This window comes from Arvicanthis niloticus, chromosome 8 (genome assembly GCF_011762505.2).
Source record: "Arvicanthis niloticus isolate mArvNil1 chromosome 8, mArvNil1.pat.X, whole genome shotgun sequence".
NCBI classification, from domain to species: domain Eukaryota; kingdom Metazoa; phylum Chordata; class Mammalia; order Rodentia; family Muridae; genus Arvicanthis; species Arvicanthis niloticus.
The window spans coordinates 38,375,633-38,389,714 of record NC_047665.1 but is presented as its reverse complement, the minus strand read 5'-3'; the positions used below and the strand labels follow the sequence as shown (position 1 = coordinate 38,389,714).

At 40.2% G+C, this 14,082-nt stretch overlaps 6 non-coding genes across 6 annotated transcripts; all 6 read left to right on the top strand.

Moving 5' to 3' along the window:
* Positions 1 to 8,141: 8,141 nt before the first annotated feature.
* Trnag-gcc (transfer RNA glycine (anticodon GCC)) lies at positions 8,142 to 8,212 on the top strand. Its single transcript has one exon. It is a non-coding gene; the product is annotated as a tRNA-Gly (tRNA).
* Positions 8,213 to 8,638: 426 nt separating this feature from the next.
* Positions 8,639 to 8,710, top strand: Trnam-cau (transfer RNA methionine (anticodon CAU)). The gene has a single exon. It is a non-coding gene; the product is annotated as a tRNA-Met (tRNA).
* A 373-nt stretch (positions 8,711 to 9,083) lies between these two features.
* Positions 9,084 to 9,165, top strand: Trnas-uga (transfer RNA serine (anticodon UGA)). The gene has a single exon. It is a non-coding gene; the product is annotated as a tRNA-Ser (tRNA).
* An 858-nt stretch (positions 9,166 to 10,023) lies between these two features.
* Trnaq-uug (transfer RNA glutamine (anticodon UUG)) lies at positions 10,024 to 10,095 on the top strand. The gene has a single exon. It is a non-coding gene; the product is annotated as a tRNA-Gln (tRNA).
* A 484-nt stretch (positions 10,096 to 10,579) lies between these two features.
* Trnaq-uug (transfer RNA glutamine (anticodon UUG)) lies at positions 10,580 to 10,651 on the top strand. Its single transcript has one exon. It is a non-coding gene; the product is annotated as a tRNA-Gln (tRNA).
* A 2,202-nt stretch (positions 10,652 to 12,853) lies between these two features.
* Trnas-gcu (transfer RNA serine (anticodon GCU)) lies at positions 12,854 to 12,935 on the top strand. Its single transcript has one exon. It is a non-coding gene; the product is annotated as a tRNA-Ser (tRNA).
* The last annotated feature ends 1,147 nt before the right edge of the window (positions 12,936 to 14,082 follow it).

The following is a 14,082-nucleotide window of genomic DNA, read 5'->3' as shown; positions in this document are numbered from 1 at the left end:
AAGAGAAAATGTCTAGTATCCTGTATCAATGCAGCACCTGTCAATAAAATGCTGATTGGTCAATAAGCCTAAGCAGGAAATAGAAGGTGGGGCATCCGATAGGGAGATGGACTCTTGGGACAGGGCAAAATGGGGAGACTGGCTCCGGGGAACATGGTGGAAGTCAGAAGTATGGGAGCTGAGCAGAGAGTTCAGCCACACGGCAGAACTTAGATCAGAAAGACCCTAGGGTGTAGTGGTACATGAAGCAGAGGCAGACAAATCTGAGCTCTTGACCAGGCTGATCTGTCTATTTGAGTTCCAGGGAGGACACGGCTACATAGCAAAACCCTGTTTCAAAACAAAACAACAAAATGCCAAGTAAACAAAACCAAAACGAACTTGAAAAGTGTGTGAAGTTGTAGTTTTCTGGGTGCCGTTGTACATCAATTAAGTTTCACAGCATGTTATGCAATAACTAATGATTCTACCTACAACTAACAGCATACACATCTTGGCAGGAGATTAAACAATATTTTCACTTGTTTTTGTGATTTATCACTTATATTTTTCAGATATGTGTAATAAAGTTTTTTTCTTGAAAGGTGAAAAATATATTTTGTTTTGTTTTTCAAGAGCCAGCAACCCAGCAACCCAGCAGTAGCAGCAAGTGGGGCTGCAGAGGGTGCAGCCTCCACCACAGGCCCTCTCAGGGGCTCTTGAATTTATACCCTTGCCAGTGTTTCCAGAATTAAACTATCTGCAGCTGACAAAAACATGTCCCCTCCCTCTTCTTCCCCTCCCCCCGCTCCCCATATAGCACGGGGCGATCATAGTTCATGGCTGTGGATAAACTGAAGCAGCCCTGTATCCCACACCTGGGATTAAAATGAAAACATGTTCATATAACATAACTAGGATTTTAAAGAAACCAAAACTCTTACTACACAGGGTTCCCAGTATGGAGCAAATATCAGGTCAGTGTCAAGAAGAGCCAGTATTTACTGGTGATTAGGATAAACTATGTTATTTATGAGAATAAGCCCATACTTGACCCAGGTCTAAACTGTAAAAGCTGTAAGAGTGATGGCAGCCTCTGGCTGACAGTGGGTTGGGGGTGGGGTCAGAGTACAGGGGTCAGGTCTGAGTTCAAAGCATGTGTACATCAAATAAGGCTTGGTATAAAAACAACCCCAGAGCTTAAGGACAAGGAGGTGGGTGGGAAAGCTGAAAGAACTGATTACTGATTACATTTTTAGAGAAAGGGTTGTATATAGAGAATGGTATGACATTAAAAAAAAAAAAAAACCTGGTTTCTTTAACTTAACAAAGTAGCAGTGAGAACTTCAGTTCTTGTTGTTACATTTTTGCAGCATGTGAAAGACCCCCGAGGGGGGAGACCCTCACTCGAGTCTCGGGATGTCATGACCACCCAATAACTCACAAGATACCGATCTAGATGCAAACAGCAAGAGGCTTTAATCTGAGAATCAGTCATCTGATGGTCAGTTCATAACGCACACAGGAGCAGAGGAATTGACAAAAAGCCTGGGGGAGTAGAGGGCTTTTTAAAGGGAAAAACCACAAACCAGGGGAGTGAGGGGGTAACCAAGGGAACATATTTTCAACTATATATTTTGTGGTCAGCCAGTTCCTGGAACGACCCAGCCGACCTGTATTCTTGGTTCCTGGAATGTGTTTCCGTGCTTTGGACCTTCCCCACCCACAGGTGGGTTTTCTTCCCTGAGGTCTGAGGAATGTTAATCAGCCTCTCCCTTCCTCTCCTGAAAGCTAATCCAGCAAGTATCCTCTGATTCAAGAATAATGTACTCCTCCCGGAATGCAGAATGTATGGGGCAGTGAATTCTAAGACCTAAAAATCTCACATTTAGTTCTGCTTTCTTTGTGGAACTAGTGAACCAGCTGGCCTACATTTTTGGCTTAGGTCTAGGGTTCATAAAAACTTTCCATACTTTTCATAAGTTTTCTATATCTTTCACATGGTGCAGAAGAACACCTAAGGATTAATAAGTAACAAACAAGCAAACAAACGAAAGCCTGGCCAATTCATTACCCTTCATTGTAACTTGAATGGCATTTTCTTTCACCATCTATATTCTTTTCCTCTGATGTTGTTAGCAGAAGAAAAGTTGTTTTGAACATTTGTTAAAAATGGCAGGACACAGGTCCAGAGAGATGGCTCAGCAATTAAAAGTGACTGTTGCTCAGGACTAGCTTCAGGAGATTAGAGTTCAGTTTTCCAACACCCTTATCAGTCTATTCACAACTGCCTATGATTCCAATTCCAGAGCATCTTTTAACACACTTCTAACCATTTTGTGCTGAGCCCAGTGCAGCCTTGGTAGGGGCAGAGTGACATGGTTCCTGACCCTGGGACAAGGCCCTGGTGTGAGCCTCTAAGAGTGTCCATTGCTGCAGTGGGTGTAAGGCTTGTTTGTATAATAATGTACATATTTCACATTCCTCAGAGGAATGTCCTCCAGGTTAATGACTCCATGATAATCAGCAAGAATCCAGGAGACAAAGGTGTGGCTGTGTCTCAGCAAAATGGTAAACCCTGGGTCCTTCAGGACTGACCTTAAGGCTGTGGAAAAAAAAAAGTCTAAAAACATGAGTTTGAAAATATATAAACATTTCTCAACTATCTCATATATATATATATATATATATATATATATATATATGAGATAGTTGAGAAATATTATATATAATTATATATAAATATAAATATAAATAAATAAATATATAAATAAATAAATATATAAATAAATATATATATAAATATATATATGAGATAGTTGAGTATATATACATATATATGTATATATACACGTGTATACATATATATACATATATACACATATATATGTATACACATACACACACACACACACACACACACATATATATATGCAGTATCTATTATACAAAGGTAGATAGATTCCTGAGTTTAAGGTCAGCCTAGGACCGTTCAAGGTTCCCAGGTGTGGTTAGAAATGGTAATTTCAGGGCAAGGTTCCACCCAACTAGTTTATTGTTTGTGTTTAACAAAGGCAGACAGATCTCTGAATTTGTTTGCAATGTTAAGAAAAATGGTTTGCTTGCTGTCTCCTAAGACAGCTGGGGTTAAGGGATGCTGTTTTGTAAGATAATCAAAAGGAAACCTGGAGAAATGACTGGGTTGATATGTAAAACAAAAGACTGGATCTGTGTTCTGCCCCGGCCTGCGGGGATTCGACGAGACCTTAGGGAAGGGGGCGAACGAATGAAAGGACAAGAGACACAAAGAATGAGAGCAAGTCTGAGGTTCTGATCAAGCTCTGAAACTTTAATTTTGGGGGCAGGTTATAAAGACACAGCAAACCAGGAAGTTTGGGCAAGGGTCATTGCTTAGGGCTATCTTACTATGGAATCCTTACTGTCTAAGACCAGTCCACTGTCATATCCTTATTGCCCTAGACCATCCCACTGTCATAACCTTATTGCCCTAGACCATCCCACTGTCATAATCAGCTCCAAGGAAATGCCAGACGTTCTTTAGGTTCCTGGGACCTGAGACCTGTGAATGTCCTTTCTTAACCTTGTACTGACTAGACTTTCTAAAACAGCAGGTAATTTCCTGAGTTTGGCTCCCGGCAGTGTTCTGCAGGAGATTAGCTATCTAGAGAATTTTTTTCGATAAAAAGAGAGAACTGCTTGTAGAACTCAGACATGCATGCACACACACATACATAAACACACCAGCAATCACATGGTGGCTCACAACCATCTATAATGGGATCCAATGCCCTCTTCTGGTGTGTCTGAAGAGAGTGACAGTGTACTCACCTACATAAAATAAATAAATAAATAAATAAAATCTTAAAAAAAAAAAAAAAAAAGAATAGCAAACAGAACACAGCTCTTCAGCTTGGATCCACAATTTGACTTCGTGTCTTTTCGACACTCCCAGACACCCCGTCTCTCAGAACCCCTTCCCATGCAGAGGCTGGCCTTTGGCAACTTTGGGTACACACATATATACACACAAATAAATACTTTGTTTATACATACACACAAATAATTAATTTTTTAAAAAAATGGTGGGGCAGATTCTATTGGAATGACTGCAGTGGAGAAAGAGACTGCAATATTCAGCTGAACTCAAGTCTGTCTTCAGGTTCAGCAAGGGCAGTTGAGGCTTACAGCAAGGTGAGGGTAGGAGCCATAGGGAGGATCCTCACTAACTGGTACAGTATGCTTTGGCAGGATTCTTACTAAAACTGGGCCATACCAAGAGTTCCCAAGGAAGCTTCATTGACGTGTGGTCAGTGAGGAAATCCTTGTGGTGCTGTCCTTTGGGGAAGCCCTCTCATTACTAAGCCATTCTGGAGAACAATGACCAGAGGACCAAGGTGACATGGCCTATGGTTATAAAGATTCCCCGGGTGCGGGTGGTGGTGGTGGTAGTGGCGGCAGTGGCACATTCCTTTAATCCCAGCACTTGGGAGGCAGAGGCAGGTGGATTTCTGAGTTCGAGGCCAGCCTGGTCTACAGAGTGAGTTCCAGGACAGCCAGGGCTATACAGAGAAACCCTGTCTCAACAAACAAACAAACAAAAACATTCTAGATTTTGGGTTCGGGAAAGCAAAGCTGAGATATAGTATCATGTAGCCCAGGCTGACCTAAGCTTGGTGTCTAGTGTAGGATGAACTTGAACCTCTAATCCTCTTGTTTCAGAGCCAAGATTCTAGTTTTATACAAACTGACATTTTAATTTTATTTTTTAGTTTTTCAAGACTCAGTTTCTCTGTGTAGCCCTGATTGCCCTGGAACTCACTCTATAGAAGAATTTGGCTTTGAACTCAAGGAACCTCTGGGATTAAAGGCATGCACTGAAGAATAAAAAATTATAAAAATCATTTTTATAGAATATATACATATATATGTGTATATATATACGTATCTAGTATATATACGTATGTGTATATATACACATATATACGTATATATATGTATATATACGTATATATATGTATATATATGTATACACACACATATACACACATACACACACACACACACACACACACACACACACACACACACACATATATATATGCCTTTTAAGTTCTTTTAGGGACATGGAAAATTTTCTCTGGAAACAAGCCAGGCCAGTTTTGGGAATTGGCCGTAAAGAATGAAAGTCATTCAGGTGGCGAAACACAATGACCGCCTATGGCTCTATGGCTAGAACAAGTGAGAAATAGTTAATAAATAGTTGGTAAATGACAGGGTAGGGCACAGTGACATGGTAAAACCACATTTTTGAGAATGAGTGTACTGAGTAATTTTCATGACTATAAACTGAAAGACCCCCGCAAGGGGACCCTCACCCAAGTCTGGACCTGCACACCCCAAGGACACACGAGAGACCTTCTTGATGCAATTGCAGAGGAGGTTTAATGACAAGGGCCCTCGGGCCGGAACATATCTCATGCAGGAGATAGAGGTTCCGACCCAGAACCCAGGAAACTTGGGATATTTATGGGTAGGGATTGGGGAGATCGGGAAAATTTGGCGCGGTTACATATGATTGGATATTTCAAACATCGGCAACTTGCAGAAGCGGCTACGTGTGAGCTGGCAGGATGACTAGATACTTTTGACCATGAAACCTTGGACTTCTCAAAAAGGGGGAGAGAAAAGTAAACACTAGATGGCCTATTATTCGCTTGGGCTTGTTTGGACTTGTCTGGGCACGTCCTTGCATGCCTTTTCATTTTTGGTCACCCTGCCCCTGGAGGGACTTAATATTTTATTATGACTATATTTAACAAATTGCTGGTGTTTTTTGCTGACCATGAATTTTTGTTATTGTTACAATGCTGCTTTCAAATTTTGTTCTCACAAAACCATTCAGGGTGGGTTCCTCTGGAATGTTTTGCTATTCTTATGTTATGTATCCTTGGCAACCCTTCACCCCCTCCTCACTTCCCTGGTTTGTGGTTTTCCTTAGCCTGCCACTCTGGGTCAAATTCTGCTCTTGAGAGAGCTCGAGGTTTGACCTTGGCCGGCCAACTTTCCCTAATAAAGCCTCTGCTGATTGCATCCAGGTGCGGTCGGTGTCTTGAGAGAGTTTATGGTGGCCGAGACTTCCCGAGACTTGAGTGGGGGGTCTCCCAACTTTGGGGGTCTTCAGCACTACCACTCCCAGAGATATTTTGACTTTTTAATTCCATAAAACTGAATTCACTTAGTGAGAATCTGTCCCTAGAGCCTAGTTACTCCTGGTAACAATGTCACTGATTTGGCTCTGCCAGACTAGAAAAGAGGTTTTAGTTTTCAATAGGAGGAGGAATGCCTCTTAGAGTCAAGGTGTGTACTTTTCTTATTGATGTGACAGAATACCAGGAAAAAAAAAGTGGTTTAGAAGAGGAAGAAATCAGAGACATCATGAATACTTCCATCAAGGTGAAGAAGACATGATAGTTGGCGAAGAAACAGAGAGTGATGAATTCATGTGGTGGGCTTGCTCTCTCCTTATTCAGTCTAGAACACCAACCCAAATAGTCTAATGTAGACAATCTCTCACAGACATTCCTAGAAGCATGCCGGTTACAGATCCTGCCAGGTAGGCAGTCATTATTAATCTTGGGGAGAAATCGAGGCAAGGGTCCGTATGTGTGGTTTAGGCCGGGTTTGAACTGGAAGCTTCTTGATAACTGAGGATGACCTTGAACTCTGACCTGCTTTACGGCCCAGGTGATGGGATTACAGGGTTGTTCCACCACATCCAGCTACAAGTATTTTAACGTCATTGTAAGACAGCTAAAGGATTGCCTATCTACAGTTTTTCTCATAAATTTAATTTTTTAATGTAATATTTAAAAAAAATATATCGTGGGAGCTGGCACTCAATGTGAGGTTTGAAAACGTCCGAAATGGTTTACTCTCCTTATTAACATGAGTTTCCTTCCCATGCGTTCATTCTAGCATTCTATTCTCCAGATATTTGCTCAGGAACCTAGATGTTGCAAATACGTGTTTGTTTATTCCAGGACTCTGGTGAAATACCCATCAAAGTTTCAGTAGAAGACTCCAAAATGGCTGCTTATGATTGGTTTGCAAGCAGCCTTTGGGGTGGTTATAAAAAATTTTGTACTATGTGTCCAGTAACAGGTTTCTACCCAAGACTCAAATGCATGATTTTGGAAGAGAAAATTTCAGCTTATGGATGTCTTCCGATGACATCCTTTGCTCTCATGAGAGATCCTCCATCCAGGTAAACCGTCCTTAATTGCTGACCCATATAATCTTTGAGTTTTCTTTGCTTTGGCTTGTCTAGCCTTGCTGAGCCTTACCTTGTATTTTCCTTTTTCCAGACAGGCTTTCACTATGTAGTTCTGGCCAGTCTGGAGTTGCTCCAAGACCGAGGGTGGGCTGGGCTGGGTGGCAGGGCTCCTGAGTCTGGGGTGGGTCTGGGATGATATTGACAGAGATCTGTCTGCTTCTGTCGTTTCGGAGCTGGAATAGCAGATGTAGGGCACCACACCTAGGTTGTTTCTAAACGTTTTAGTTTTATATTTTTCTTAAAAAATTTTATTTTAAAGTGTTTTTAATGAGCACCATTTAAACTTTCCTTTGTAAGTCAGCTCTTTATTCCAATTGTTAGAAATAAGTAATTAAGAACAAGTTAGGTAACTCGATCAAAATTTGAGATATTTCTCATACTCTTCATATCTGTATACCAAATTTAGGACTTAGAGAAACTTGGTTAAGCTCCAGTTCCCCCTTTCCAGGAAACTGAAAATTTTTCTGTTGTTTTGGCTTCTTGCTTTTTCTTTCTTTTGTTTCCCACTCCACATCAGCCAATCACAGCCACCAAAAACACCTTGGAAGATAACTACACTTCTCTGTTCTGAAGAACGAATAAAATAGACAAGAGGGACCATATTGCTGGCTTTCATTTTATTTCATTAATTTCAGTGAAATAAAAAACTCTATTTTTGTTTGAGATAATCCCTATTTTCTAATCATGTTTTATAAACTATTGCGTAGTAATTCTCGGGGTGCTGATTTTCTCCCTTTATAAACTAACCAGTAAAAATACTCAACGATAGCTATGTAAGGAGAAAGAAGAAGAGCTAACCTATCGAGTAGCATTGGTGGTTCAGTGGTAGAATTCTCGCCTGCCACGCGGGAGGCCCGGGTTCGATTCCCGGCCAATGCACTCTGTAATTTTTTTTAAAAAAAGATTCTTCTATGAAACCACCCAAAGGAAACAAACAACAACAAAAAACCCAACAGAAACAAACTAAAACAAACAAAAAGGCAAAACAAACAAACAACAAAAAGAAACCAAAAGGGTTGAGAGATTTGAGAAGTTCAAAACTTTTACAAGATTGATATTAAAAGTTCTGACATTGAGTGTGTCTTTTGTGCTCTAACCCGAAACAATTCTCATCGAGTTTCTGAGCTCCAACTTCAGCTGATCGATTTTCAGCAGGAAAAATTTTAAATTGTCGTTGGCCTTCGCATTCATGTAAAGATATCACATTACTTTTCATATCATGTTGAACAACCAACAAATTGTTGGAAACAAATTGAACACCTTTGTCTTTAATAAACATTTCAAAAACAGCAACTTCAGTGTGTCAGCAGAGTGGCGCAGCGGAAGCGTGCTGGGCCCATAACCCAGAGGTCGATGGATCGAAACCATCCTCTGCTAACCAGTATTTTGACCAGGTTTTAAGGAAAACTTTCAATAAGGAACATCGGAGTTTGCTCATAGACTTTTGAATACCGAAATTTATGTATAAAGGTCACAAAGTTAGATTTTGTAGTAACAATTGTATTCAGTAAGGCTCCTGAGTCTCATTCAGGTTCCTACATTTGCGATCCCTTTGTCCTGCACCTCTGTTAGTCCTGAGGACGTTCATATCAGGAATTGTTGGGTACAATTCCTGCCTCCTGCCTTCTGTAGCTGTGTTTTTAGTTCGATGGCAAGTAGTTTAGATCTATCACATTACAAAACTAATGTATGAAAAGTAGTTGGGGAATTACTTCTCATGGGAATATATCCTGTTCACATATGCGTTCTTGTAGTCGTGGCCGAGTGGTTAAGGCGATGGACTTGAAATCCATTGGGGTCTCCCCGCGCAGGTTCGAATCCTGCCGACTACGTGTATGTGTTTTCTTGACAGGTAGCAAAAACCTCTCATATCATCACTGTAAACATGGAGGAAACACCCAGTTTTCTTCGGTTGAGGACAGCATTGTATTTCAATTCTATTTTCTTCTTTTGAATCTAGCAACGTGCAAGGTCGTGCCGATTTGAGATTGAAATATATTTCTTGTCTGAACTTCAAAATCTTGCCTGCACTGAAGGTACACGCAGCACATCATGTGTCTACTCCAGAGTGTATTTAATGTTCTGAAATAAATATTTCAAACAAATTTTCGTTTGGCCTGCCTTTAGATTGTTTCGGAAGATGAATTTCTGAGTCAAAATAGCAGACAAATTTCAAAACTCTGTTTGGCTAAATTTAATTTTAAAGATAATACTATCGCTATTTAAAATATCCAGATTTTCTAACTCGTATAGAGAATGCTGTCGTAGAGTAAAAGTAACAAAATAAAATATATTATTAGCATTATATAAGCAATCGATCCATTGTGAAATGCGGATAAGGACAAAGAAAGAAGATAGTTAAATAAGTAAAGCAATTTATTTTTATATCCTAAAGTACTAGTAAATTCTTCGAATTTTATACTTATTTCCTTTTTTCTTGCGTTTGCCGCATGCCTAGGTATACCAAGAAATTTCTAGGTGTTGACACTTTTGTCTGTAAGTTCCGGTGTAGCAAATGCTGATAACTCTAGTCTGGCAAACTCAGAGTTTTCATTTGCAAGGAGCAGCTATACTTCAACTATTTTCTAGCGGTACAGCAACGTCACAAATCCAGATCGCAGCAACATGGGTCAGGCTTCAGACGCTTGGTCTAATGTCTATCCTCTCTACGAAGACCGCCTGACAACGTAGGCCCCATGGTGTAATGGTTAGCACTCTGGACTTTGAATCCAGCGATCCGAGTTCAAATCTCGGTGGGACCTCATGTCAGTTTTGGCGCACCTTCCTCAGGATTTGTACAGCCGTAGGAAGTTCGGAAGTCAGATAGCAACCTCAGGAAGTTACATGGCATCTGAACATTTTCTCAGCCCCTCTAAACCCTCCCAAGCTGTAAAATCAGATGCTTTAGTTTTATACCTACCCTTCTCTTTTATCTGAAATGAACCATTTTTGTTGAAAACTGCAGTTTCTAATCTGGCAAACTTTTGTACAGACGCGAGGATTAGGTATACGTCTTGTTTATTCTGGAGCTGAATTCCTTTGTAAAGGACTACTCATAATTGTTTGAACGTCAGTAGATTTTATACATGAATTTGGTTTCTACAAGATAGAACACGTTAGATCTTTCTTGTATTTTCTGTCTGAAGTAAACTTGTCACGAAGAAAAATCTATTCTACATATTGAGATTAAACAGATATGTAAACATACTTCAGGTAGTATGTCCTGGAGAAAAGTGCTTCATGTGTGGCCCCATGGTGTAATGGTTAGCACTCTGGACTTTGAATCCAGCGATCCGAGTTCAAATCTCGGTGGGACCTTATTCCTTTTTGCGTTACTGGGATCATCTCTGCTCGCATTTCTTCTAGTGGGTGGATCCTCTTCCTCATTTCTGGTCTAAGCTAAGTGTATGTGTGGTCAGAGAGTTAGCTGTTCAAGTGTCAATGTTTTTTTTTTTTTTTTTCCCTCTCAGCAATCTTTTCTGTGGAATCTCTTCAAAATATATTTTCGAATGCAAAGAGAAATGTTAACAATAAGCTAACACTAGTTATAAGGAGATAATCAGTGACTGTATAAGAATAATATGGTATAGTGAGCTTTATGTCATACTCTAAAATGTGTTCAGTCTATATTATGTTTCTCCTTCCTCTGCCTCCACACACCAATCTCCTTAATCACCTTCAGGATGTATGCACCTAGCTGCAAATGCTTGCTTCCATTTTAAAATTTTCAGTTTTTCCTTTTCCTCAAAGCTACTCAAAGTAAAATTGGCTTGTTAGCATGGACTCTGTTTTGGAAAGGTTTAGGGTACAGTGTGTTCATCTTAGGGCTTCACTTGTTTGAGACACCATCTAAGCTCTATACTCATGTCTTGACATTATTTAGAAGATTAACTGTCTATTGAAAGTGCATGCCTGACTTTCAGTAATTACCTAGCTTAAGGCACCCAGGATATAACATGTCTAGCACTTGGACGTCAAGTCTCAGTAGATCTGTCTCTTTCTGGTGTCCTGGCTTTTCATTTTCGCCCAAACTAGGAATATACCCAGCATGCATGGACACACCCTCAGACTTACACTTTCTCTTCTCAAATCCTAGCTCCTTTGGTAAAGGAAGCCCTGACAACGTCATCACCCACTTTTCTTATTTTTTTTATTTATTCTTGTTAAAACACACACTTTCCTCCTGCCTCCCCCAACCCCCTTTCAGCCATTGCATTGGATACAGACAAGAAAGAGAAACATATTCTCTGGTGTCCAGAGAAGCCTGGACATTAGGACCTAGCCTGAGACTCACAGTTGGGTCCTAAGGCTTGTCTTCTGATGCTGTGTAACCTCCCAGCTTCTCCAGAGCACACTGCCGTTCTTGATCTCAGTGAAATGAGGTAGGAACTTGATCAAACAACAACAAAACATTTCATATCTTGACTAATACCCATTAGACAGTCACTGACTAGCTCCTGATAACTAACAATGAGACTCACTGGTTTTACAGCCTTTCTTTCCACTGTTACCTTCCACAGCAAGTCTACTCTGACACACAAACATCATTTGTATTTGATCTTTTCTTTTTGTAATGAAACAATGTTCTTTCTTAGTGTACCAGTTACACATTTTACTCATTAGGCATATGAACAGTTTGCCTGCTGGCATCCTTCTAGAATGAATCCTCTCTCTCCTTCCTTTGTCCAAATCGTGCAGCCCGTGTGCAAATCGTGAAGCCCTTTCCGACACCTTCTTGCTGAGTCTTCGAAGGTGTCTTCTTATGCCTTCTTCTTACTTGCAGAGCGACAGATCCGAATTCATCTGACTGCAGTTGTGTTCTTGGTGATTTTTGCTTGGTTTGGTATAGAATAGACAACAATAAGGAATGTATCAAGTGGAAATCCCAAATGACCAGTTTTTGCCACATTTTCCTCTCTCTATAAACTAAACAAAAAGTCTTCTCAGATATCCTGGCAATTCTGTGTCTCAAAGTCCACAGACTGTTAAGAACCAATAATAATTTAACATATCCCACCTGGGCTGGCTCCTTAGAGTCTAGGATTCTGTCACATGGCAGGCATTTATTTATATTGGAAGCATACTTGAGAGCAAAGAGAGATGCATTGTAACACCAGTGATAATAGAATGAATTTGCATGGCCAGAAATGACAAAATCCAATCTGAGTTTTAGAACCAGAGTCGTCATAAATGGTTTTATTAATTTCTCCTGCTGTGGCTTTATTCAAATCCACTTCTTCCCAGCAGTTTGTTTCTTTCTTTTTTATTTTTTTCTCTGATCGAACTAAAAGGGGGGTGGGGGCATCTATAGACAACAAAGGCTTTGGTGTCATTAATGACAGATGCGATAAAGTGATGAGACTGTATAGTTAAACGGTGTAATTAAAAAGCCAAATGGAATTCTCCTCTTCCAAAAGAAAAGAAAAAACAAATTTCCATAAACTCAAATTAACAATATCCCACAACCAACACATTAATAGATACACAACATAACACCTATCCCAAAGCTATAGTAACTGTGACGAGGTGGCCGAGTGGTTAAGGCGATGGACTGCTAATCCATTGTGCTCTGCACGCGTGGGTTCGAATCCCATCCTCGTCGTTCAGCTCACTCGTGGTTTTGTGGGCCTGTGGTTTTAGCACCCAGCTGTGAAGAACAGCTGTACATTTTAAATTTGCCAAGTTTCTCTTTCATATTTCTCCAAGTTGTCATTTCCGTGGAGCCTGTATGGTAGATTTCCTCCCTCTTACTTATTGGGATCAAGTTCTTTTTCCCTTTCTCTTCACGTATCTCTCGATTTACTCAATTTCGCATTTTTGAGATGTCAGTCCGGTTTTGTCTCACCTTAGTCTCCACCCATACCCCCACCCCACTATGCCTTTCACTGTTTCCTAACTGCCTTTTAGGAGTGGTTTCCCCTCCTGTTTCTAGCCATGACGTTCCTTTTGTTCTTCTCTGGAAAAAAACTTGCCAACAGTCCTTTGCCTTGAATTTCCTCTGACAGAATGAGTTGCTGTATTTTACCTGGAGATCGTCTCAGGCTTCCAGTCTCTGTTTTTCCTTTCCATATTCTTATACTTATATCTTAATTTTATCACACCAGAAACTCAGAAAAACGTCACTTACCTGCTTTTGCAGCAAAATGCTGTGCACCCAAAATAGAAGCACAAAATTGGTGGGGGTCACTAACGAAGATGGTCTCGGAAACATTTCCATCTCTTTGTCATTTGTCTCTTGTATAGATAAGGATTGACGTCGAATTGTTTTAGATCATCATTTGAAGTGCTTAAGTCTTTCCAACAAGTTCCAAATTTCCAGGTTCCCAGAGGATTTCAAAGCCTCACAAGAACTGGAGACTGGGTAGCAATATGTGTTTGAGTTTTATGCACAATGTATACTGCTTGAAAACAGCTTTATTCTGATTGATCTTGTAAATGAACACGTAGGAGGTGACTATTCAGATTGGAAGCACATCCTCCATAAAGTGGATGCTGGGTTCTGTCCCCGAGATGCTTGTTGTCAGGAACACCTGAACAGTCACATCCTGGCCTGTCCCTGCACTTTATGTTGAGAAGACCTTACAACGGGACTTGACTTTTTCTCTTTCTCTTTTAAGTTTTACATATATCAAACATGTACCATATTTATAAAATAAATGTTTATAGACATTGTGTGCATGTGTGTGTATGGAAAGATGTAAGGGATTGGAATTTTTTCCAGGTGTAATATATCTAGGGCATTGTTACTC